General features: G+C 35.6%; 1 protein-coding gene across 5 annotated transcripts in view; it reads right to left on the bottom strand.

Moving 5' to 3' along the window:
* Positions 1–24,514, bottom strand: part of rerea (arginine-glutamic acid dipeptide (RE) repeats a) — a 238,223-nt gene that overhangs the window by 149,675 nt on the left and 64,034 nt on the right. For 2 of the 5 annotated variants that reach the window (XM_021469958.3, XM_073938965.1), the window contains exon 2: positions 14,796–14,834. The exons of 2 other annotated variants lie outside the window; for them this stretch is intronic. The gene's annotated coding sequence lies outside the window, so the exon portion shown is untranslated. Of the gene's footprint in view, positions 1–13,644; positions 13,705–14,795; positions 14,835–24,514 lie in introns of all 5 variants that reach the window. One more of the 5 variants, XM_073938963.1, reaches the window with a different exon arrangement.

Raw genomic sequence — 24,514 nt, 5'->3', positions numbered from 1 at the left:
CTTTGTAAGGCATGAGAGAGATTAAAGTCTCTACCAATTGGAAGTTTAATAAAGAATAATATGCAGAAAGTATGCACAGCGTATTTCCCTTTTATCTTTGCTTTATGCTTGTTATTTATTACACTTTATGTAGGATTCACTCCCCTACAGAACCATGCCAATCAATTAAAATGAATACATTTGATATCAATTTAAGGACCAATTCTCACTATTAACTAGCTGCTTGATAGCATGCATGCTATTGAGTAGTACTTCTATTAGTGCTAATAACCTACTTATTCTGCATGATCTTTTTCTACATCCCTAACCCAATACCTAAACTACTTTAATAACTATAAATAAAGAGCAAATTAGGAGTTTACTGAAGCAAAAGCCATAGTTAAGGTTTTAAGCAGGCAAAAATCTAATCTTAAAATTAGGGCTGCATGATTAATCAAAAAAACATCACAATCTCGATTTAACTCTACACACAATCCTAATCCAGCCTTTCTACGATTCAGCCAATTCTATTTTGAGGGTCAGGAGAGAAGCATAAAGGCAGTTGCACAAGCCTTCACATTGTTTTTAATACACTGCTCAGCAACATGGACACCTTTAAATGGCATTAAAAGTGTCACATACTGTATTTATTTGATTAACTTGTCATTTTTGTCAATGTAATGACGTATTCGTATCCGTGAAATCACACAGGAGCTGACGCCCTGTTTGTTTACTACCGAGAGGAAATGCGCATGCCAATGATGTCTACTTTAGTGAACAGAATCTGCAAAGGCTGTAAATAACGGGTAATAAAGTTGTAAATAACGTTCCGTTTGTTGCAAACTGAACTCAAAGTGACGGCAGCCACGACATGAACCGCACTCGGCAGGGAAAAGTGAAACCGAAAGCTTGCACTTCATTTAAATGATCAGATTGCATTTTAGACTAATGATTAAGACAAACATTTGACAGCATTTGAACTGTTGTTCATGAAAATAAATGTTTACTGGGTCAGTATAACTACTCATAATGTTAAATATAATATAAGCGGGAATCTGATAACGACAAACGACTCGTATTACCAGTGAAAAAAAAAAAAAGGGGTCTAATATTGTTGTAAAAACATCTAAAATGTTGTTTTGGCCATTCTAAAACCCTTAACCATCTCAAGTCATTTAATAAATAAAGAAAAGATTCACGCAGCTTCCCTTATCCCAGCAAATTCTGTTTTTATTTTTGATATTTGGCGCCAGTTTATCAGGAAGTGGCGATTTTGTTCGCTTTGACTTGTTGGATGGAAACGCTGTTTTATTCGCACACCTTTAATACGATATTATAGCTTTACGCATAAAGTAATTCACATTTTTACATGGAAACATAGATAATGACAGAATCGTGAGGAAATCGTGATCTTGATTTTAAGCAAAATAAATGGAGATTCTCATTTTAGCCAGAATCGTGCAGCCCTACTTAAAATATTATGGGCCTAATTCTTCCAAATAGTGCTATTCAATCATTTGGTGAATATGTATAGATAAAATATATCGCAAAAAAATAAAATATCACCATGTCAGACTTTTCCAATATCCTACAGCCCTACCTAATACTCTATATTTCATTTATTTTTAAAATACATCGCCCTAAAATAAAAGTCTGCAGCAACTTAACGTGGATTTTACATTAGGTGAACACTGAAATAAGTGGGGTTTGTAAGATTTTTGTACAACTCAATAGCATGCCGCAAATGCTTTTGAATCAGCTTAGCATATACTGAACCATATTGTTTCCAAAATTATTTAAGAATATATGTTTCTATATTTAAAAAGTAAAAAATGAAAGAAGTCAAATAACAAACCCTATCAATTTGCTGAATTTTAACAAAGGAATCAGATGTAGATGACTGATTTATTGCACGTCCTTCTACCAGACTGTCTTTCATTGCAGGTATCTGAAGACTTAAAATGCCCTGCCATACTAATAAGTCAGCCAGTAGCTGAGACAACACACACACACTAAAAAATGACGAGAAAGAAAAGATGACATGGTTGAGTGAGCCAAGCTTCAGAGCGCCTTGGCAAGCCTGGGAGGCCCTGGCCCCTTAAGCACTCATATCTAGTAACTTCATTTAATGCATTCACCAGGGATCAGCAGACAAGCGGAAGGGAGGCTGAAAAAAAGGAAAACGCATTCAAAAGCAAATGTTCACTGGTATAAGGTTCAGCGAGTTATCAAGCAGTAAAAACAGCGTGAAGAAATTAAACATAATCTTTCACACCATTGCAGAGATGGATGGGATTTATTCCACTACTTATAAAAACGGCGTGCTTTGCAATGTCTCTGCGAAAACCATACCGCCCTGAAACAGCCCGTTTTCAAAGTAATACAAAATAACAGCAGTCCGAAGTGCCTGAAAGTAGAGGTTGATCTCAGCCGCTGTTGCCTTTTTCTTTTTTTCGCCCACTTTTTTTTTCCACCAGAGGTCATATTCACACTCTGATGCCTGTCATCGGGAACAAACACTCGTGCTTCCCTTCAACAGACACCAGCCACTTCCACCCCCATTTACTTTCCCTTCATACACACCAACACACACACACACACACACACACACTCCATCAGCTGACAGCCTTTCTCTACTAGCAGACGAAAAAACCTTGACTTCAATTTGCTAGGTGCCATTTTAGCATTCTGAAGCTTTCAGGATGAGTCTATTTTACAAGTTTGGAGACTGTGCAAACAAGCAAAAGAATCCCACAATGGCTGTAACCAAATGCTTTTGACAATAAAAAATGTCTGAATCTTACAGGATGTGCTTCATCCATTTCAACAACGACTCACAAGATAAATGCAAACGATGCTTTTACTGTCACCAACATGCCAAAGATCATTGGTGACTAGGCATGGGACAAGAACGGTTAACAAGGTTTACAGCTGTTTGGAAAAGTCAAGGTGTATGTGTTTTTTTTTTTTTTTTAACATGTTTTTTTTTTTTTTTTTTTACAAATATTTTGTTTAGTTTTTAGGGCAACAGTATCTCCACATCAAAAGCTACATTTGAGAAATCCTATGCTGCTATGTGCATCCTGAACAGTGCAGTGGCTTACTTACTTCATATCTAAAGAATAGAAAGATGTCCAAATATGCCTTTTTCAAGAAATCTAATTGCGATAGGAGGTCAATGATTTAAATATTTGGGAGCAGTAAATCCCAATACTGTCATACCATGATATTTTTAGCCAAGGTTTTTTTCATACCGTCTGAATCTTATACCAGCCCATGCCTATTGCCTATAAAAAAAAAAAGTGATTTTAATGCAAAGAGATTGCTATATTAAGTCTGTTAGCTGGAATTAACATTATCAGTACATTAACATTATTTGTTTTAGTCGTTTTTGCAATAAATATTTATTTTTAGACTTTTCTTTCACATCAGATATGTACATTAGCATTTTATGCTACATCTAATGTTGTTAAATTATTGCATTACTTTAGTATAACATGTTTTAATGATGATTATTTTTATATATATATATATATCTCCACTGCTTTTCATAGCTTTCCAAGCAGACCGCTCACAGTGCAGTGTTTGTCAGTAATGTTGAGAACGTCAGCATTGTTTACTCGGGCTTTAAACTAAATCCCAGAGACATTCGTGTTCCTTGCTAAATTGGCACAAACGTTCAGCAAGTTTGGCAATTTGGCTGAAGCAAATTCAGTTGTTTTAGAAGTCAAAAATAAGAAGAACGACATTACACATTGTTGGATTAAAGTTTGGATTGGCTTACTACAGCACACCACAAACGGTACTTATATCATCTCATCAAGGGATTCCGACGTAATCTGTGTTTTCTGACAAGTCCGACATGCTAAAACATTACAAGGTTCTGCTTTTAAACAGTAGTTAAGGAGATAACTGTCTTCCAAACCCTTTATTTGACATTATAAACAGCTCAAGACGAAAGCAAAAGCCTTTTGATGTGAGGCGGGAACGCTCAATTTCATTGAGAGATTGCCCTGTGGCGAGCTCTGCATAGTTATATTGTTTACTTTGCCATTCATCCATATTTGGCAGGCTCGCAAAAACCTCAAAAGCCTGCGACACTTCGCCGAGGTTATTTATCGTATTGCCAAGCTACACAAACTCGTAAAAATCCATCTTTCAAGGGATAGTTCGATTCAAAAACCATCACATTAGGAAAAAGCAACATAAGCAGCCACGATTCCAGATGTGTTGCTGTCACCAGGCAAACAAATTAGATCAAGGAATGCAAAAGGGAGGTCTATGTGTCTTTCTTCTCACGTAATTACACAGCACAGAGCTCGCTGAGAGACGAGTGGCAAACCGCCCTGACGGTCTGACTAGTTTTCAGCTTCGTGCGTAAACTCGTACTCGGATCTAAATGAGTGGTTACTTCTGAAAATAAACAGAAGCGCTTGGCCGGATTCATAAGCGAGCGCTTGGAGATTTTTAAGTAGCTGTGAAGCTCCTGTGTGGACGCTGTGAATTTTCCCTTTGTTTGCCGGTGGTAAATAGTCCATCAGGGCAGAAACCCCTCCCTTTCTGCTCTCTCAAGCTAGAAACAGAGGTATAAACACACACACTCAAGCCTCCCTAGGTGCTACTTCACTCACCCCCTGATCGTACATATATTAAATATCCTCACTTGTGTTATTTAACAGGTTTAACAAAAAAAGGTCTATAGACCATTTCAATGTGGTCATGTCATTGGGCCATAAACATTTCCTGCTTATTATCAAACTATTTTAGAACTGTAACAAGAGGCAATTCAATCATACATTAATGTTAAAACAGCTACCATAACATCATTTATCAATATGTGGCTCTTTTTGGATTCCCGCAAGATTTAGAAATTAAAAATGTAAAACAGGAAATATTTTGGGACCATTGTTTTTGTTTCCATCCCTCAAAATAAAAAAAGCAGAATAAGTAATAAATAAAGATTTGCATAAGTTTTACTATTACAAAAAAAAAAAAAAGAGTATAAAAGTATTATAGAATAAAAATTCCTCTGCTGTATTAACATGCTAAAGCAAAATACTTCTTTTTCTCATGGAGTGTAAATATATACACACTGAAATTGTGTATTATTTTTAAAAATCTTTCCCAAATGATTATTCTACAGTATTTTTTACTTCCGTCTTATTTCTCTTAGCTGGATGAAATAAAAACAGCTTTTCACTTGAAAACTGAAAATTGAAAATATTTTTAAGCTCAATGGACACTTTTCACAAGACACGTTTTTATGACACATTTAATGGTCATCATAATCTTAAATTTAAATCTTAAATCTTAAAGATTTTTTGCAAACTGACAAATGTAGAAGTCCTATCAGCAAAGATATGACATAAAATATATATTAACCAAAAAAAAAAAAAAAGAAAACAGTAGAACTCTTAAATAAAAAAAAAAAATCTTACACTTTTCTACCCCCTTATATGCACCATCCCACCCATCTCCCACCCTTCCCTATTTTCTGAGGCCTTCAATAAGTATGCAAAGGTGAATCAAGACACATATAAATAAATAAACCAACTGAAAAAATAATAAGTAAATAAATAAATGAATGAATAAATAAATAAATAAATAAATGAATAAATTAGATGCATTTATGAATGTATTATAGCATCTTTGCGTCAAATTACAAAAAACAAATTACCACTTGTGCGTGGTATTTTTAATGCAGCATCTGGGGCTGAGTAAATCTGACCTTGTTCTCTCCTCTGCCTGCCTTCATCAGTCTCACACAACTTTTTTCCTTTTTCTGAACGTCTTGATAACACCATTGGGGAGTTTTTCTTTTATTATTTCAGCAAATAAGATTGTAAAAAAAACATTTGTTGTGCTCGCCGATTCACTGCGCTCTAGGCCTACCTAGACACCTTCCCCAACTGAGAAAACCGGAAATGTGAAACCCCCTTAGGAAATAATTATTTCGATTCAACGACTTGCCTAATCAACCTATCTTGCATAGTTTTTTTTCCAAATATGTTCATTATTTGTTTTCCTTCCACCCCCTACCCCCCCCAAACTAACCAAACAATAACGATGCAGCCTACAAAACAGCACACATCCACAGCGTTCTATATACACATATACATATACATATACACATTTAATTGACATAACTAAAAAAAGTAAAAAAATAAATAAATAAATTCAATTAATTTAATCTGAAAAATAGATAGACAAAATAACAAAAAAATAATACAATAAAAAAACTAAATATAATTGTTTACAAACACATAATTTACATAATAGTCATATATGGTTTCCAAAGATAGTCAAAGTCTTTCTGCTTGCCTTTGATGATATAAGTTAGTCTCTCGGGTCCAATTTTTTTTTTCCCCACAATTCTATGGATGGAGCATCCATATGTTTCCAATATAATGCAATAACCCTTCTAGCTTGAAAAAAAAAAAAAAAAAAACCTAAATCCAAAATGTTTGTCTTTCCAATTGTAAGCTCCATAGGATACAAACCAAGAATACAGAGCTTGGCATTCAAATGAATCTTAATATTACTATCTTGCATAGATAACCTAATTAAGTCTTTACATTTTTCTTTAAGCTGACTTTTATATCTTGTAAAATAACTAGAAAAATATGTACGGTCAACATGTCAAAGACAAATGAAATTACTTATTAAAAAACTATTATGTTCAAAAATGTGTCGAAAATATCTCTAGATGAACTTGTCTAAGGAGAATAAATAAAAGATGATGATGTTTAGATCAGAAGCAGTGACAATTGAGTATAGATACATTTTACACATTTTTTTAAGGAAAATGTTTCTATTTTTAAAAGATCACACTTGGATCTCTTTCTGTAATGCCACTGATTCTAAAAGGGTTCAACAAAAAGGAAGTGAATGGAGGACGTTGCTTTAAGCTCTGCTGTCCAGATCCATTAGCTCAAGCTGCCAGTGTCTGCCATGCGAGAAGGCACGTTTACACGACAGCAGTCTTTCACTCTGCCACCCGATGGACAGTATGAGCAATCGCACCACAGCTCCTCAGCAGTCTCAGCAAACAAAACCCCACACAAAATTCTCCTGGAGGTTATAAAAGCAGTAACATGCATTCATGTCGTCCTGGAATGTGGAGTTTGATGACTTTTACAGCAGTGGGAAATTCTCAAACTACTGCTGCTGGTGATTCATTGTTTACTTCTCACTGCAGAAGCCAATGCCAAGTTGCTACCATCAGCCATGCCCAAAACAGAACAAGATGCTTTGGGTGACTAACAAACCACATATAACTCTTACATATTGTGCGCTGCCACATAAAGTACGGTGGACGGAAATGTCCAATAAATCGCAACACAATAAGCAATGTAAACTAGGCCTGTGCAATTTGGGAGAAGATTAACTCCATTGCAAAACCTAACCCTATTTGATAAACTTACTTTATAAATATAGCCTATATACAAAGCATGTAGACAGGGGTGAAATTAACTAATAAGCAAGGTGAGCAGCCACTTAGGGCCCCGGGGAATTCGGTGGCCCCGACCAATGCCAAGAAGCCTATAATAATCATATAGCTCTTTTATAACTTTTTTTATCATATGTTGTAAAATCTGTCTATAACAATTAAGATTTTAACAAGATTTTTTTTCCAATATTGGGGCCCCGCATAAACTGTGGAATGTTCTTCCCATACTGCACATGCAAATATTAAAGGGTACTTAGGATGAAAAGCTTCTTTTGTAAGGTGTTTGGACAGAACTGTGTGTATGTATAGTATGTCCAGTCATATTGGGTTGATGAAAAGACAATAAGCCTCTTTATTTAAATTTCCTGACATTAAAATAGGATCCAAATCCCTTCCATTTTAAGGCCTACCCCAATGTGACGTTTGAGTGAGGTTTCCCCGCCAACTGAATTGATTGACAGCCACGTATTAACATAGTCTCAGTACTAACATGTATAATTATATCAACAAGACAGAACGTGCGCAAAGCAACTGAGATTAAAAGATCTGTTCAGCTCTCTATGGTCATCAATCACCATCAAATGTGATCAAGAATGAGTTTTACAAGTTTAAACATTTTTAAAACAGTGCATGGTGGTAATAAAGTAGGTTAAAAATGGTAAAAATTGCTGTAATTTATCACCACAGCCGCTTGTCAGTACAATTGTAAAAGAAGACGCTTCAATTGCTGTTTGTGGATGTCAAATTAGGTTTATTTTTGTACATTAACATAACAGATATCCATACAGCAGTGGATATTAACGCGTGTACTGTCACATTTGCCGTGCAAAAACTGAAAACAAAATGAAACGCGTGTTACTGTGTGTGAATGAACTTTGTAACAACATTGTGTGTGACTCATCGAAAGGCTTGAATTAACTCCACAACAAATACATCAAATAATCATTGGGAAAGTTCTTACTGTAGTATTTCTCACAAACGTTACGTCAGATTTGCTACAAGTCACTATACTGTTTATCTGGCGGAGATTGAGGCACACTCTGACAGGCAAGTGGGAATGGTGGATGGGGAGAACCAACATTAAAGGCACTGGCAACAAAAACTTAATTGAATTGTTTTATGTTCAATCCACTTAAATTTGTGAAAATTAATAAGTTAACTTAATTCCTTCATGTTGTCCCAACACAAATTAATTGTGTGAAACACAACATTTTTGACAGTGTCCTACGATTTGCAATGTTTCAAATGTGATTTGATTATGATTGTGTGTGATTATGTATCAAATCATGATTATCATTTGATTTAAATTAATTGCACAGCCCTAATGTACAATGCATGTGCGATTGAAAATATTTGCAAGCAATTATTTTTAAAAAGCAAAAAATAAATAAAGTATTCCTCTGCTGCATTAACATCTAAAAGCTGAAGAGCTTAAAGCAAAGCATTAAGGCTATTGTCAGACAGTAAATGCTCTCAGCAGCATCTCTCACTGTTGTTTCAGCAGTCATCATTGCCCAAGGCTGCGCTTACCAGCTGGAAAACCATTCAAATGCAGATGAGATCATGCTCAATTGGCAAGGTGTGATTTTCGCACTTCTCTCGCCCCGTCCTAAGATCTCGCTGTCAGGTTTGCACCCTCTGCGCGCCCTCGTAACGCCCGTCACAGGAGAATGGCGAGGAATGATAACAAAACCAGTCTCTCTTAGAAGTTCTGCCCCGAAAGCACTCGCAGGAAGTACAGAGGGAGCATTGTTCTCCCTTTTACCGCAGGTACATTCCTCCAGATGGTGGAAAACAAACCCCACAATACCAGCTACACGAGCCTAGCTGAGTGAAACGGTGTCACAGTCGCTCCGCTGGGGCACTGAATCATCCTGAACGCTGACATCTTTCCAACGCTGAAGTCAGCATGCATTTAGGGCAGTCGTGTGTGTGTGGGCTCGTGAACGATTGTGAAAATCTCAAGCAAAGACATCATGACAAGTGTCTCCGTAGCCTGTCCTCATGTCACAATGGATTTCTCGCATATCTGCATGTTATCGCTTTAGAAATGATATGTGATGGGCCGTGTTCGGTGGCAATGTGAGGGGAGACATGGGAAAGCTGTCTTTAATTTGAAAACAAGACATTTAAAGGGGGAGTTCGCTATTCGGTCACCTCACCAATTACAAACACGTCTTTGTTTCTTCTGTGGAAGTATTTTGAAGTGCTTTTTTCTATCGAACGAAAGTCAAATGTGTGCAAAACAATACTACGCCCAACCGATTTAATAACTGATCTTCTTTTGTGTTTCTTTTGAAGACAGAATGTGATTCAGAAAAATGACTGGAAGTCTGTTTCTGCCATGTGGTAGCTTTTTGCTGTAGAAAAGAAAATGAGCATGTGACGTGATCCCAAAAAAAAAAGGAGTTGTGGAATGTAGTCTTAGAAATCTGAAGGGGGGAGTATCAGAATTGCAAGACGTAAACTCTCTGAATTCTGAAAAAAGTCATCTATATGATGTAAATCAGAAATGATAGTTTTCACATGTCATCACACCATCTGGCGGGCAAAACATTACTATCTCCCACTGACCGCCAAGTCACAGGCTGAGTGATTTCTTTTTATTTAGCACAAAAAAAAACATCATTGTTGTGCAATGAGATGTATATATCTACAGAATTTCCCTCAGAGAAAGAACAACCAGAAAAGAAAATTGGATGGATTTTGTGCCGAATGGTAGCAGCATTGCCCCATAACAATCTATAACTGTCAGTACATCTGTATGCTTTTCATATAGCTTCTATTCTAATTTGCAGGTTAACTGTGTAAATAGAAACGCAAAGTCAAAGTACAAACATCAGATGTGAACGAATAAATTTTCCCTACCAGCAAATATTAATCTAAGCATGGACGTAAAATACCAAATTTAAGAGCTATAACATGTAAAAAATGACTAAAACGCTGAGGAATTTTCAACAGATAGATTTACAAATCGCCGAATTTGAGCTTTGACATGGACACACGAATTTTAAATGACTGAAAAATGGCTGCAGGTGCAGTAACGATCGCAAGGCTACACAATTTATAGTTTGTGATCATACTCTGTTTCATTTTAATCATATAATCATTTCTCTGTTTTGTATGGATCTTTTTTTACAAGCCTGTTGTGACACGTTTAATCGTCATCAGCATCTTAACTCCTTGAAAGTTTTTAATATTTTTTAAAAAACATATGAACATTTATATTATTCTGTATGCATTATATCATCTTTGCTTCAAATTACAAAAAAACAAATTGCCGCTTGTGTGAGGTGTTTCTAATGCAGCGGCTATGGGACAAGACAGTAAATTTGACGTGACTCTCTCCTCTGGCTGCTGTCATCAGTCTTAAAGAATTATTATATCTTTATAACATCATCATGGAGTTTTTCCTTTATTATTTGAGCAAATAAGACTGTAAAACAAAAATTTGTTGTATTCTCTCATTCACTGCGCTCAAAGTTTTTTCCAACTATGACTTCCGCTACGGAGAAACCCGGAAATGTGAAAAGGGTCTATTGTTAATATGCGAGACAAATATTTATAACTCGAAACAGATGGAATTTTGACCATTTTGTGCTGCGTTTCTAAGATCTCAGTGTAGCTGCTATTACAACACCTTGTTTTTTTTTGCTCGCCACCCTCTGTAGACATATGACTGAAAACTATAATTTTTTATATAAGCTTAAAATTTTAAAAAGTCTGAACTTTGTGAGGTAAATCCAGAGTTTTGTTTAAAAAAGCTAGACTTGCATGAAGCAAACTCAGAAGTGTGCTGGCGATGTGTGAGGTAAATTCAGAATTTGGAGGAAAAAAAAAAAATTAAATTGCGAGTAGCCAGAATTCTAGAAATAAAAAGTCAAAATTTTGTGACAAACTTGGAATTCTGAAGGGAAAAAATCGAGTGAAGCAAACGCAGAAATGAAACTGAGTCAGAATTGTGGAATGAAAAGTTGCAATAACATCCTGTTATTAGTAAATTTGTGATTTTTTATTTTATTTTTTTTATTCTGTGCTTATAAACCGCTGAATATACACTAAACCTTGCCAATTATATATTTTTCATATATCAGTTCTAAAGGTGAACTCTAAAACTAGGGTTACAGTTAAGGGGTTAAGCTTTTGTTTTTAGGTAAACAATCCCTTTAAAGGTGGTTACAAATGTTATATATCGATTTTTTGTGTGACAAACACTGCATTTTATTTGTTGTAATGTGCTTTTCTTAAACCTAAAGTGCTATAACTTGCAATTATAGATTTTTGCACAAAAGATAAATATTTCCTCATTTAAATGTCCTAATGGGTATAAGTTAATCACATGGATTTACACACTAAACTATGCAAAAGCCACTTGGATTGAATGAGACTTGTCTGTAAACATCTGAAAATTTAAACAAATGTTACCACATCTTAAAAAAAATAAACTATGCCTGTCATTTCCCATGTTAAGGGACTTTAAATCATGATTTAAGCTACCATTTAAAGTATTTTGTTCCATTTGGTTGGCCGTACCTACTATGAAGCACAGTAAATGCTAAGGAAAAACAGAAAAGGAGAGGGAGGTGTAAGGAGAAAAAGGGAGACGTAGCCAGCAGAAAGCCAATTATCAAAGTCATTCAGTCAGCCGCTCTGGTGCTTTAAGAGGCACTGCCTTCATATCATTGCTGGATTTATTACTGTGATTTGCATCCTCTCATGCAGCCTGTCACTTTCTCAGCTAGCAAACGGAATGACTCACATCAAAACAATCACATGCATCACACATACTGGGCTGGCACTGGGAATAGACAGCGGTTTGTCATGGGGTCAGTCAAACTTTTTAAAGAAACTGTTAGCATCATGAGGTTTAAAGCAGTGATTCCCAACCAAAACGACCACAGTGGCTACTTGAACAGGTTTAAAGCATCAATTTGGAAAATTTGACAGCGCTTTTAGTCATGTTTTTTGTTTGACACCTTTTGGTTCTAAAAGAAAAAGATAACTTAGTATTTGCACTGCACATTTCCACACCGTGTTTTTCAGTTTTGCTTTAAATAAATTGTTTAGCTTGAAAATTTTGATTTAAATTCTGGTTGGTTTATAGACCATTCAATGTGGTCATGTCATTTTCCCATGAACATTTCCTTCTTGTTATCAAACTATTTCATAACTGCAACAAGAGGCAATTCATTCATTTCTCAAGTTTAAACAGCTATTATAATATTATTTATTAATATGTGGCTCTTTTGGATTTTCGGAAGCTAGATAAATAAAAAATGTCAAACAGGAAATCCGTTGGGACCATTGTTTTTGTTTACATCCCTCAAAATGGTCTGTACTACAATTTCATTCCTTTCTTCTATTCCAAGTAATTTAATAAGCTTAGAAATGTAATGTAATAAACGTTTTGTTAATTGTTATTTAAAGCTACCGGTAGTCTAATCTGCATTTTCTCAGAACAATATTTTATAATAACTTGTATATGAATTCTTCTGACATTTTGACAGAGCGACTTATAATAATGCATGGCTTAAACTTAAACTTTCTTTACAATCAAAAAACTCAAACGGATATACAAGTCAAACAAATAAACAGATTTATATAAATGAATCTATATTTAATAGATTATTCAATATTAAATATATTTATTCAATAAGTATTCATTTTTATTTATAAATAAATAAAATAAAAAAAATCACAAAAATGATTCCATCCAAGCTGCTTTTGTATTGTTCAGTATGTAAATCCATTTGACCAACTTATACATATTAGGAAATTTGAATGCTTTCGTAAAAAAATCTTTAATTGCTACTACAGTTTTTTAAACCATGTAAAATCAGATAATTAAATTCCTTTAAAGGAAAATAATAATGATGACACTAACTGATCTTAAGTTCAAAACTGTTATAATTTCTTTAAAAAATAATAACATTAATAACAATCTGATAAGTAGCACTTTTTTTGGTTTGTTGTCAATTAAGAGGTGCTCGAGGAGCCCTAACAGATCTGAAAACCAATCCAAAACAGTTGGGAAACACTGTTAAAAAAAAAAAAAAAGAGCATGACGTGATCAGAGCACGCAATAATTGAGTCAAAAGGGGGAGTTTTTCAGGCAAGCCTTGTATACTGTAGGTGTGCTGTTGACATCGGAGGCAGAAAACAAGGAGATGCTAGAAAAGGGAACAGCTGGATTTACAGCTGTAATGCTGACTAACCTCCACCAACTCTCAGCGGACCCGCAGCCCTCTTTACAGGCATTCACACAGTAACACACTCTGGGGGAAGCAGAAAATAGACAAAAGAAAAGAAAAGGAAGGAAATAAATCATGAATGCATGAGAGAGCAAGTAAATATAAAAAGCGGGCAATAAATGAAGAAACAGCATCCAGCCATCGCGGCGGAAGCAAACCTAAGATTAATGCGTCACCTGGAATTAACGCTGATGATATATTTAAAAAACCACTACTGCTGTCATAAACAGTGAAGGAGAATGGGCGGGGGGTGGTGGGGGGAGAAAAGAACAGCATGCAAGTTAAGCAATGGGCCGCTTTCACAGCCACTTGCTTTGCTCTTTAGAAATGAATCCAAACATGAACTCCCTTTAGACTGTCGATTTGCCTCCCCCCTCCACCACGTTAAAACACACACACACCGGTTTGTATTCCTCCTCTACGCGCACTCGCGCTGTGGAAATAAAAACATCAGGACCTTGCATCACAGCACCTGTTCAAAAACATTGACATTTTACATTCAGCATCGTCGCTCGCTGGAGCATCCCAACGTTTGCAAGCCTTTCACAGAGAAAACAGAAAGCAGCTGGAAGAGCTGATTTATGAAGGCTGAAACACACTTACTGCTAATCCCAAACATTTGACACAGGAGAGACAGAGCTCCTTTTATCTGTGTGTGTGTGTATACATATATTGGGCTAGGGTAATATTTAGCAAGCCCTTGACCAAACGTAGGAGAAAAAAACAACAACATTGATTGGTTGCTTGTGCGTTGGATTTGTTGTGTGTTGGAGCATATGGTCTGCTTTGATTCAATACAGTTAGAAAAAAAAAAAGGCGCTGTTTCCCCAACACACACGCCTGTGACATGGCCGTTGGTCTGGTGAAGCGACTCTGAGCCTCTGGGACATCTGTTCTACAGAATTAGAGCATTTAGCCGGCTGCAATTACTACAGATAAAGGTTATTAACTCGCAGGATTAGATCACTGTATTATAACATAGGGCTTTTTTTTCTGTTAAACAGCTGCATGTTTGCTTCTGTCCGTGTGTTTCTTTGTCAGTGTGGAAATAACTAGCAAACTCTAAGGCATATGATGAATAAAGGGGTAGTTTACACAATTTCTTTTGTACTCACCCTCATGCCGTTCCGAACCTTTATGATTGACTTTTTTTTCTGTGGAATACAAAAGAGGATATTTTGAGAAATCTCCATACAATGAAAGTCAATTGGGTCTAAAACTATCTGGTTAGCAACATTCTTCAAAACATCTTCTTTTGTGTTTTGTAAAGGTTGAGATTTGAAACAAAGTGAGGGTGAGAAAATTATTTAAGGCATTAAAATAAAAGGTTGTTGTGGACTAAAACTATTAAATGATTTGCTCTTATTGAAGAAGATTAAATAAAAACAAATTTTAAAGATTTAAAGATGACTAAAGAGCACTAAAATGACCAAGCACTATTTTCATTAAATTGTGGGAACCCTTTCGTAAACATGTCCAAGCTCTTCAGCTTGACGTTGCTCCTTCTGATTGAGTCCCCACCCCCTACTCACATCTTGGTACTGGATAATATTTCTGGTCAGCACATTGTAGACCTGTATTTTCTGTATGTAAGATTGCACTAGTGTTTTTTTTTTATTTGTTTTTTTTATTGAATTTATTTTTTTGATTTGTTTTTCTCAGAATACTCTTCAGTGTATTTGCTTATTGTTACATGTTTATGTTGTCCTTTTTGTATATTTTTATAATGTGTTTTACAATGTATAAATAAAACATAAAAATATTAAGCAATAAATAAAACAAATAAAATTAATTTATTGATAAATAAAATATTGTTAAATTTCAATAGCGAAAATGTACATTAAATATTTACAATATAATAATAATATTAGCATGCAATAAATATTTTTATAAAATAAAGCAATAAAATACTACAAAACATAAAAAAAACATAAATATACATTTTGATTTGGCAAATAGGTTAAGTTGAAGCACTAAGCTATTAGTAATATTAAAAAAAGAAAATTATTTAAAATCTTAAAATAACCACAAAATATATTAAAATAACTATTACAAATAATAAATCTAAAAAGAAATAAGCAAGAAAATCTATAAAAATGAGAAAACAGATGTAAGTGCAAGTAAATAGATAAACAAAAAATACAAAACTAAAATGAAAATGAAAATAAACAATTAAAAGAAATAACAAAGTCAGAATCTAAAAATGCATACTAAATAATTAGTGTGTATAATGTGCACACAGCATGCATACTGTAAAAACCAAAAAGTTAAGGTAACTCAAATCATTTGAGGAAAGTGATTGCAACAAACCATTTAAGTTCAAAAACTAACCCTAATGAGTTCTGTGGAACTTAATCCATTTGAGTAAATAGAGCAATTTGAGCACAGTAAAACCCAATAAATGAAGAGAACTCAAAACAATTAAGTACTGTAAAGCCCAATAAGTTAAGGCAACTCAAACCGTTTGAAGAAATGGATTGCAACAAACCAGCTAAAAAACTAATCTATACGAGTACTGTAAACTTGCTCCATTTTAGTTGAAGTACTGAGGTATTTAATCAACTCATTACCTTCAACACTGAGTTCAAAACTCTTTTCACTTTCAGTCAATTTTGAGTTAACTACACTCATTTCATTTGATCAAGTTGACAGTGTATATATTTAAATGACCTACATGAAGTGTATAACAAAGCATATTATGTGAAAGACAATTTCCCACAATGCACCGCCTCTTGACTCTATCTTGATCTGGGTCATTACAATTAAAGCGACAGCTTAAGCAGAAGTAATTAAATTTTTAGAGCCAAATGTTCAGGCATTTTACATAAAACCGAAAAAGTCATACTACTGTTAGTGTTCAAAATCATGAATGTCAACTTCTTCACTAATTATTTGTTTACAAAAAAAGTAGTATATAGTATACAGGCTCCACAATATTGGAAAATTTGACACTGCAATATTTTATTTTGCTGCGCTATATAGAAATATAAATCCAATTTCACCGGAGAGCTTGAATAGCTCTATTTGGACTGATTGGGATTTTTCTAGAATATTATGGGGATTATTATGGATTATAATTGGGAAGACTGAAGTAAAATACTTTACGGTATACAAGTAAAGAAATTTAATAATCAAACCTTAAATAGCACTTTATAGTCTTCATTGTATAAATAATCCAGAAAATACATCTTTATTAAAGTTACAAGTAGTACAAATTCATGTGCCTCAATACTTTAAACTCTCATTGTTGAACTGTGGCTCCTGGTAAATCCCAACATTTAAACTCAACATTGCACTTCCTGCGATGTGACTACTGCGGTTGCGCACATGTGATATCGATGCTAAAGCGATATATTGTGCAGCCCCACAGCATTCAGTAAGTAGTGAGTTAGTATTCCATTCAGAACACATCCTCTGTCTTCCTCCAGCCATCACTTGCTATTGATCCACAGCAACATGGCCGTCGAGCAGAGCCATGCACAAAGAAAGATGGAAAAGCACCTGACAGGGAGACTGAGACAAAGGACGCTTCAGCCTTGACTCCAGTGGGTCATATTTTTTTTAAATGAATATTTCATTACTGATTAGCTGGTTTGTTTTTGCTCAGCCCCATGCAGTCATTGATTTGTCATGGAAGGAGCAGGAAAAAAAATGATCTTGACTGGAAGACAATATGAAACGCCATTCGCAACACATTTATCCTCTGTGATGTGATGTGTTTGAATACAGAACATTCAGTGTAAAACTATTCCCACGTAGAAAGACACGCTGAATTAAATGCGACACTTTATGCAAAAAACTGTTTTACAAGCATTCGATTCACACCGAAATTCATCTGGCTTGTGTTTCATAATGAGGTGCAATGAGAGTGAGGAGATTTATTAAAGGAGAAGCTTCTCCCTCATGCCGCTTTGAAAAAAAAGCATATGACTTATTCTTTCCTTTGGGCACAAAAACATCCATTTTCAAGACTGAGATGATGGTCCTTTTCAATCCAATTACAATGAAAGCTAACTGAACCATTCCAAATGTAAAAACAGGACATGAACGGCAACATTAATGTATTGAATTTATATTACAAGTCCTGTTTACTACAATTGCAGTATTTAAACATCATCTATTGGTGACAAAAGTGACAGAAATTAGTATGATGTGAATGGTGAGCAATTATTGACAGGCCTTTCATTTTGGTGTGAACTACAAAAGTAAACAATGACGTTTAAAGAGACAGTTCACCCCATAGATATTTACATTAAATGTCGCCTACGCTATTGTTGTCTATTTGAAAGAATGCATCAGTTGAGCCGCCATTTTATAATAATAATAATAATTTTTTATTTATATAGCGCCTTTCCAGAGCTCAAGGACACTTTACATAGAATGCGACAATAAAAAAATAAAATAAACAAACATACTAGTATATGTAGGGTAGCTCTCCTTTGAAATGAATGTGGGACCAAGGTGCAGTGGAGGACTGGCCATCCGGAGCCATTGATGTACAGTATATATACATATATTTATGATCGAGAGTTTTCCCGGTGGTCAGTATGCATTTTTTTTTTCAGTATGCATTACTTTTCCACATTGATAGATAAATGACTTCACAGGCATTGCCGACAAAGAGCGTGTGTTTGTATGCATGGAAATGTATTATCTCCCTCCCTGTTAAATTTGATCTAATCCGTGTCCTGAAACAGACCCCCTCTCCCACTTTCACTTCTAATTCTAACAGAGAGGGCGATTCATTAGTGATCTTAGTTATGGACAACTCATGTGAACCATCGATATCCCTGCATCTCATTGTGCAATGTGCATGTCCACCTTTCTAATATAAATATTCAGTCATTTAGGGTGGACAGTATGCACATTGAGGTGCAGGCACTGTTATGTTATCAGGCACCCCTATAAGTTACTTCAAAAACCAGCCGTTACTTCAATTAGCTGACAATAATACACGTTTCTGGCATCAGCATCTTGTCACATTTCATTTTGTAATCATATTCAATCATTCATTGTTTGCTGATTTTATTCAACAAAACTAGCATAAGCCTATATTTAGTGCAAGTTAGCGCTGCTTTGCCTTATGGTGAGTGCAAGAAGAGACTGTATTATCATCAATACTTGTTTAGCACAAATGTTCGTAACATACAAAAACATAAAAAACTTGTCCTGGGAGCACTGTACAAATGTGGCGCACTATTGATGCATGCTTAGGGTTCGTATGCGATAACTAGTGTATTTATCTATGCAGGGGCGGACTGGGATTAAAAATCAGCCCTGGCACTGTAGCCACACCAAGGACACGCACATTCACGACTTATATTAGTGTGATCTACTCAATAAAAATCAGATGATTCACTACATTATTATATCTGACATAACTGGATCAGAAATCTAACAAGGGAGAGAAAAAGATTAAGCCATCAAAAGAAAGTAATACTCTTGTTAAAAGAGTCTTGCAGATGAGAGTGCAATACTTATTTTTCTATTCCAAACGCACCAGCATAACAGCGCTATTGTGGTCCAGTGGTCAGCCTGTTGCGTTAAGACGTTGCTGGCCCAAGTACGAACCTCACCTGAGTATTTTTTTATTTATTTTATTATTTTTTCATTTTTAGTGTTAAGACACATAATACTCTTTGGGTTACTTATGTAGGTGTACATATTTTATTTTTATTTTTTGTGTGACCACCGTTACAATGGACCGGATATCTATAAAGGATTTTGCACGGAACATATATTCAGATATTGCAGGAAAGGACATTGTGATGTTTTAAAAAATGGTGTTGGAGATTTAGCTACCCTTTAATGTTCTCATATTTATGAAAAACATTTGAAGTTCTAAAGCAGCTGTGTCCTTGAAAGAGATGTGATGGTGTCATCAGAAACTGAATTGGAAATGACCTTATTTTAATATAGTCAGTCGTGAACTGAGGTGGCCCAGTCTAAGGCTTGAAACTCCAGGGCTGAAAAAGGAGTCCCACTCCAGCCCTGCTCTGTATGATGACAGAATGATCATTTTTGGGTGAACTGTCCTTTTAATCAAGATAGGGCAAATGTTCACATTTCAGCAGTTGAAACTTTTCTAATAAAAAAAAAACAAAAAAACACAATTTTAAATAAAAAAATGTAATAATTGAAAACAATAAATAAGAAGAGGAAGATGATATTTTCAATAGTTGTTTATGTGCGAGGTAATGCAAAATATGCTAAAATACAGTAATAGTGCATGTTATAGAAGAGAAAACTAAAGAAAAGCAGTGAAGTGGAATCAATAAAGCTGTAAAGAACTACAGTATGTTTGTTATTTGGTGTACGCAAGATGGTGACGGGCTGAAAGGTCATGTTATTTTACTGTTAATAATAGCCTACAACTGCTGTTACACTTTCAGTCATTTTGAGTTAACCTCTAAAACTGAATGTCTGCATTTTGGCGATGGTTAGGGTGGGCTGAGATCTAGTGTTTTTCTTGTTTTATATTATTTGGTTGAGGCAAGTGCACAGTATTCTATTCATCTTGTTGGCTTTTTTTGAAAACACATTTAGTTCAGACTCTTTTGCCAGATGTTTTAAAAGCTTTTACTAAAGATAAGGCTACTTTAATCATGTTAAGGTTTCTAAGTTTACTTGTTAAATGTAAAAAAACAGAAGAAAACATTGTTATCTTAAACTGACAATGTTAAAAATGGATTTGACTTTATTCCGAGTAGTCTTTAAGGATGTGTTACCACTTTGAATTTTGGTTATTTTGGTTAAATTGGCCCAGATAAAAAAAGATAATGATACATTAAGTCATTGTTTACTTAGGCCCTGTTTACACTTGTGCATTTTAGTTTAAAAACGGCGTTTTAGAATGAAAACGATCCGCGTCCACACTAGCGTTTCACCCAGCATTTCTAAACAGCTATCCGTCTACATTAAAACAGAGAAAACGCACATCACTTGACCACACACACACAGACACACACACTCTAGCATGCGCTGCAGCTTGCTTTGAGCACATACCCATATGAGAGCTGTGCACGTCAGAATGTTCATCCAGGATCTCCCGTTGGATCTAATCTCACTATATTTGTTAAATGTGATATATAATTGATTTTGTTGTCTATATCTAACAACATATTCCCTGACTTTGGTCCTTTGAATATATGACTTGTTCTCAGCTAACGTGTTTTGGCTGAGCGCAAGTATAAGTTAGGTTAATATCTAAATGAATGATGTAACCGCGGACACAGATTCTGCACAATTGACTCATTGCTTGCCTTTATTTTCTCTATTGTATAAACTTATCGTATGTTATAGTTTTAAAATGGCCATTATTGGTTATTAAAACTAATATTCAGTGAAAGAGAGGGTATGTTTCGTATTTTCAATGAAAATGAAATGAGGCAGTAATGTTATTAGCTCCATTTTGTTAAGAATATCCATGAAGATGACGCTCATGCAGCTACACAACACCTCGACATTTTGGATGTCTGTTAAGTTGCTAATACCAAAATGAAAATAGGCAGTTCATCACATCATGTTTTCATTTTATTGTTAAGACAGTGAAACAGCTTAGCCAGGGGGCTGTGAATGACTTCATAAAGTACAATCGGGACTATGTTTTCCATATCAAATTTGCGAAGTCTTAACTTACACAGAGAGAGTGCAAGACTGAACTGTGTGTAGGCTACTTAATACTGAGTAAAAAGCCCCAATCAGAGAGGCGAATGTCTGCAGCCCCAACTCCGTTTTCAGATGTAATCCACAGAGACGGAGCAGCAGCGTTTTAGAATGTAAACATCCTCTCCAGCGTTTCCAAAACGCTCCGTTTTCAGGGCTCGAAAACTCCAGCGTAGTGTGGACGGATGGCGTAACCGTGGCAAAACTTATGCGTTTTAAAACGAAAATGCATTAGTGTAAACAGGGCCTAAGAACCTATAGTCACTTTATATTAAGTGGCCTTAATTACCATGTTCTTACATTTAAATTAATAAATTTATGACAATGCCCTTATTATGAATGTACACGTTTTACATTGTATATGCATTGTAAATATTATCTGCATGTAATTACATCTCTAATTATTTTCTGTATTACATTTACAATTACAATGTTGACCCATCGGCTTACACTTTAACCCACCCCATTATTTTGTTAGTGAAGCGCAATTCTGTGAGATCTACTCTGAATGTCAAAAGGTGCTCTTGCATAAACTCCAAATACCCACGAACCCAAGAAAAAACCCTGGAAATCCTCATAGTGGAGATTTCACTGCTTCTTTACATTCAATGTGTCTAATAAACACACAACTACAAAATCATGTCACAGAAGGACACGTTTGTAATTTTTACTCAAACTCCTATCGAGTCGAGTGTTTAAAATCTGATTTTGCGTAGCTTGTCAGTGTAAAGTAAACTGTAGTGAACGCATGTGTTGGAGATTAACTAGAACCAGCTTTACTGACAAAACTCCCATAAAAATCACTTTGAATTAATCGCCCAGCCCTAAAAACAGATAAACCATTGTATTAAAAGTGATTTGGCTCACTGTTTGTTATTACACATGATTTTTATTAGTTTATCACATATTTTGATTAATTGAGAACTTGTATAAAATGTGTGCAGACTGTCAAAACAACAGGAATTCCTTCACTGCATCTAGCCATCATCATGCCCTGTTTTTTGTTTGGATGTTCTTAGGTCTGTGTTATGCTCATATGTCAATCAAACTGCATCAGAGTTTGCTTTTTGGCAGCAAAAATAACAAACTAAAATAATATTATGTAAAATGTATTAAAATACTTCAAATGTACTTAAAATAACAAAAAGCTACTTAAAATAATCGCCTGCAATGTTGTGTAAATGTTATTTTAGGGTTGCCAAAATAAAAACCTAAAAATAATGTTGCCCTTTTATAATTTGTGCATTAAAATTAACCAAATGGGAACCAAAAACCCATTTAAAAAGAATCTTAAAACCAAAAAATAACCATTAAACCAGACCAAGGCCAATCTATTGTTTGGTGCACACCAAGCCTCGATTGCCAGCACTGACACAATGTTCAAAAAAACAAAGCACACTAAGGCCCCGTTTACACTAGTGCGTTTTAGTTTTAAAACGGCGTTGTAGAATGAAAACGATCCGCGTCCACACTCGCGTTTTACCCAGCGTTTCTGAACAGCTCTCCGTCCACACCAAAACGCTGAAAACGCACATCACGTGACCACACACACACACACTCGGGCAAGCGCTCCAGCATTTCTACCCAGATGAGAGCTCTGCTTGTCGGACTGCTCATCACGCATCTCCCGCTGGATCTAATCTCACTATATTTGCTAAACGTGATATTTCATTCATGTTGTTGTCTTTATCTAACGACATAGGCCAATTCCCTGACTTTGGTCATTGGAATCTATTAAGTTACTTGTTCACGGGTAACATGTTTTGGTTAAGCGCAAAGATAAGTTAATGATTAATCCAGGTACATTGACTGATCGCTCGTCTTTATTTCCTACAATGTATAAACTTATTGTATGCTATACTTTTATAATTATCGATTATTAAAACTGATATTCAGCAAAAGAGAGGGTGTGTTTCGTATTTTCACTGAAAGGAGGCATCTGTTATCGGCTCCATTTTGTTATAAATATGCACACAGTGAAGATGACGCTCATATATGCAGCACGGCGCCTCAACATTTCTGCTGTCTGTTAAGTTGCTAATATTAAAAAGAAAATAGGCAGTTCCTTAAATCATGTTTACATTTTATTGTTGAGAAAGTGAAACAACGTAGCCAAGGTGATGTGAATGAAGTTATAAAGTACACTGTTCCCTTTGAAGATTACCCGTGTCCTCGGTATGTTTTCCATATCAAACTGAGAAGGGGGAGACTGCAGCCTTGATCAAACTTGCGAAGTCTTAACTTACAAGAAGAGGATGCGAGACTGAACTGTGTGTGGGCTACTTAATATTGAGGAAAAGCCCCAATCAGATAGGCGAACGTTTGCAGCCCCGCCTCCGTTTTCAGATGTCTCCGTCTTTCCCTATCCACACTGAGACGGAGCTGCACCGTTTTAGAATGAAAACGGCCTCTCCAGCGTTTTCGAAAAGCTCCGTTTTCGGCGCTCGAGAACTCCGGCGTAGTGTGGACGGATGGCGTAACCGTAGCAAAACTTATGCGTTTTCAAACTAAAACGCACTAGTGTAAACGGGGCCTAACAGAGCAATTCCACCATCGCAGCTATTTAATTGAAGTGTGAACACAACGCACCCTTAAAGACAAATCCAGCAGGGTGTAACAGTAATGCCTGAAAACAAACTGAGGAATTAAACCTCAACAGCTCAGTTCATTCACTAAGTGCAGAGTCAGAGAATGACTACAAATGGCTGAAAACAACTGACCTTTTTTTTTTTTCAATCTCATTATGCAACTCATCTCTAAGTTTCTCTCTAAACGGTCTCCTTTCCTTCCTCTTCAGAATCAGCTTTAGACATTCTTCACCTCGCCGCCTGCTGTGGCCCCTGTTTCTCCGGCTGATTTCAAACTCTACTGACAGCTCTCATGACTAAGGCTCTCACGTCAAACACTATTATATCAGCCATCCATTCATTCCCGTAACACTGCTTTAGTGACATTTTCAAGCACTTAGCGGTGCAGCAGTACTGTCTATGCTACCTCTTATTTCAACCCGGCAGCCGTCAGAAAACGTACATTATTCAAAAACGCAATCTAGACTGTACTTCAAAAAACAAAAAAAAGAGAAAAGCTTAGCTCCTTTTTTTCCAGGCTGGAGGATGAGATTATAGGTTTAAATGCTCCTGCTTTAACTAGATCAGTGTGATTTAGTGCT

The sequence above is a fragment of the Danio rerio genome, chromosome 23 (assembly GCF_049306965.1).
Source record: "Danio rerio strain Tuebingen ecotype United States chromosome 23, GRCz12tu, whole genome shotgun sequence".
NCBI lineage: Eukaryota > Metazoa > Chordata > Actinopteri > Cypriniformes > Danionidae > Danio > Danio rerio.
Note: the sequence above shows the minus strand (reverse complement) of the source record. Positions and strands in the feature narration are given on the sequence as shown.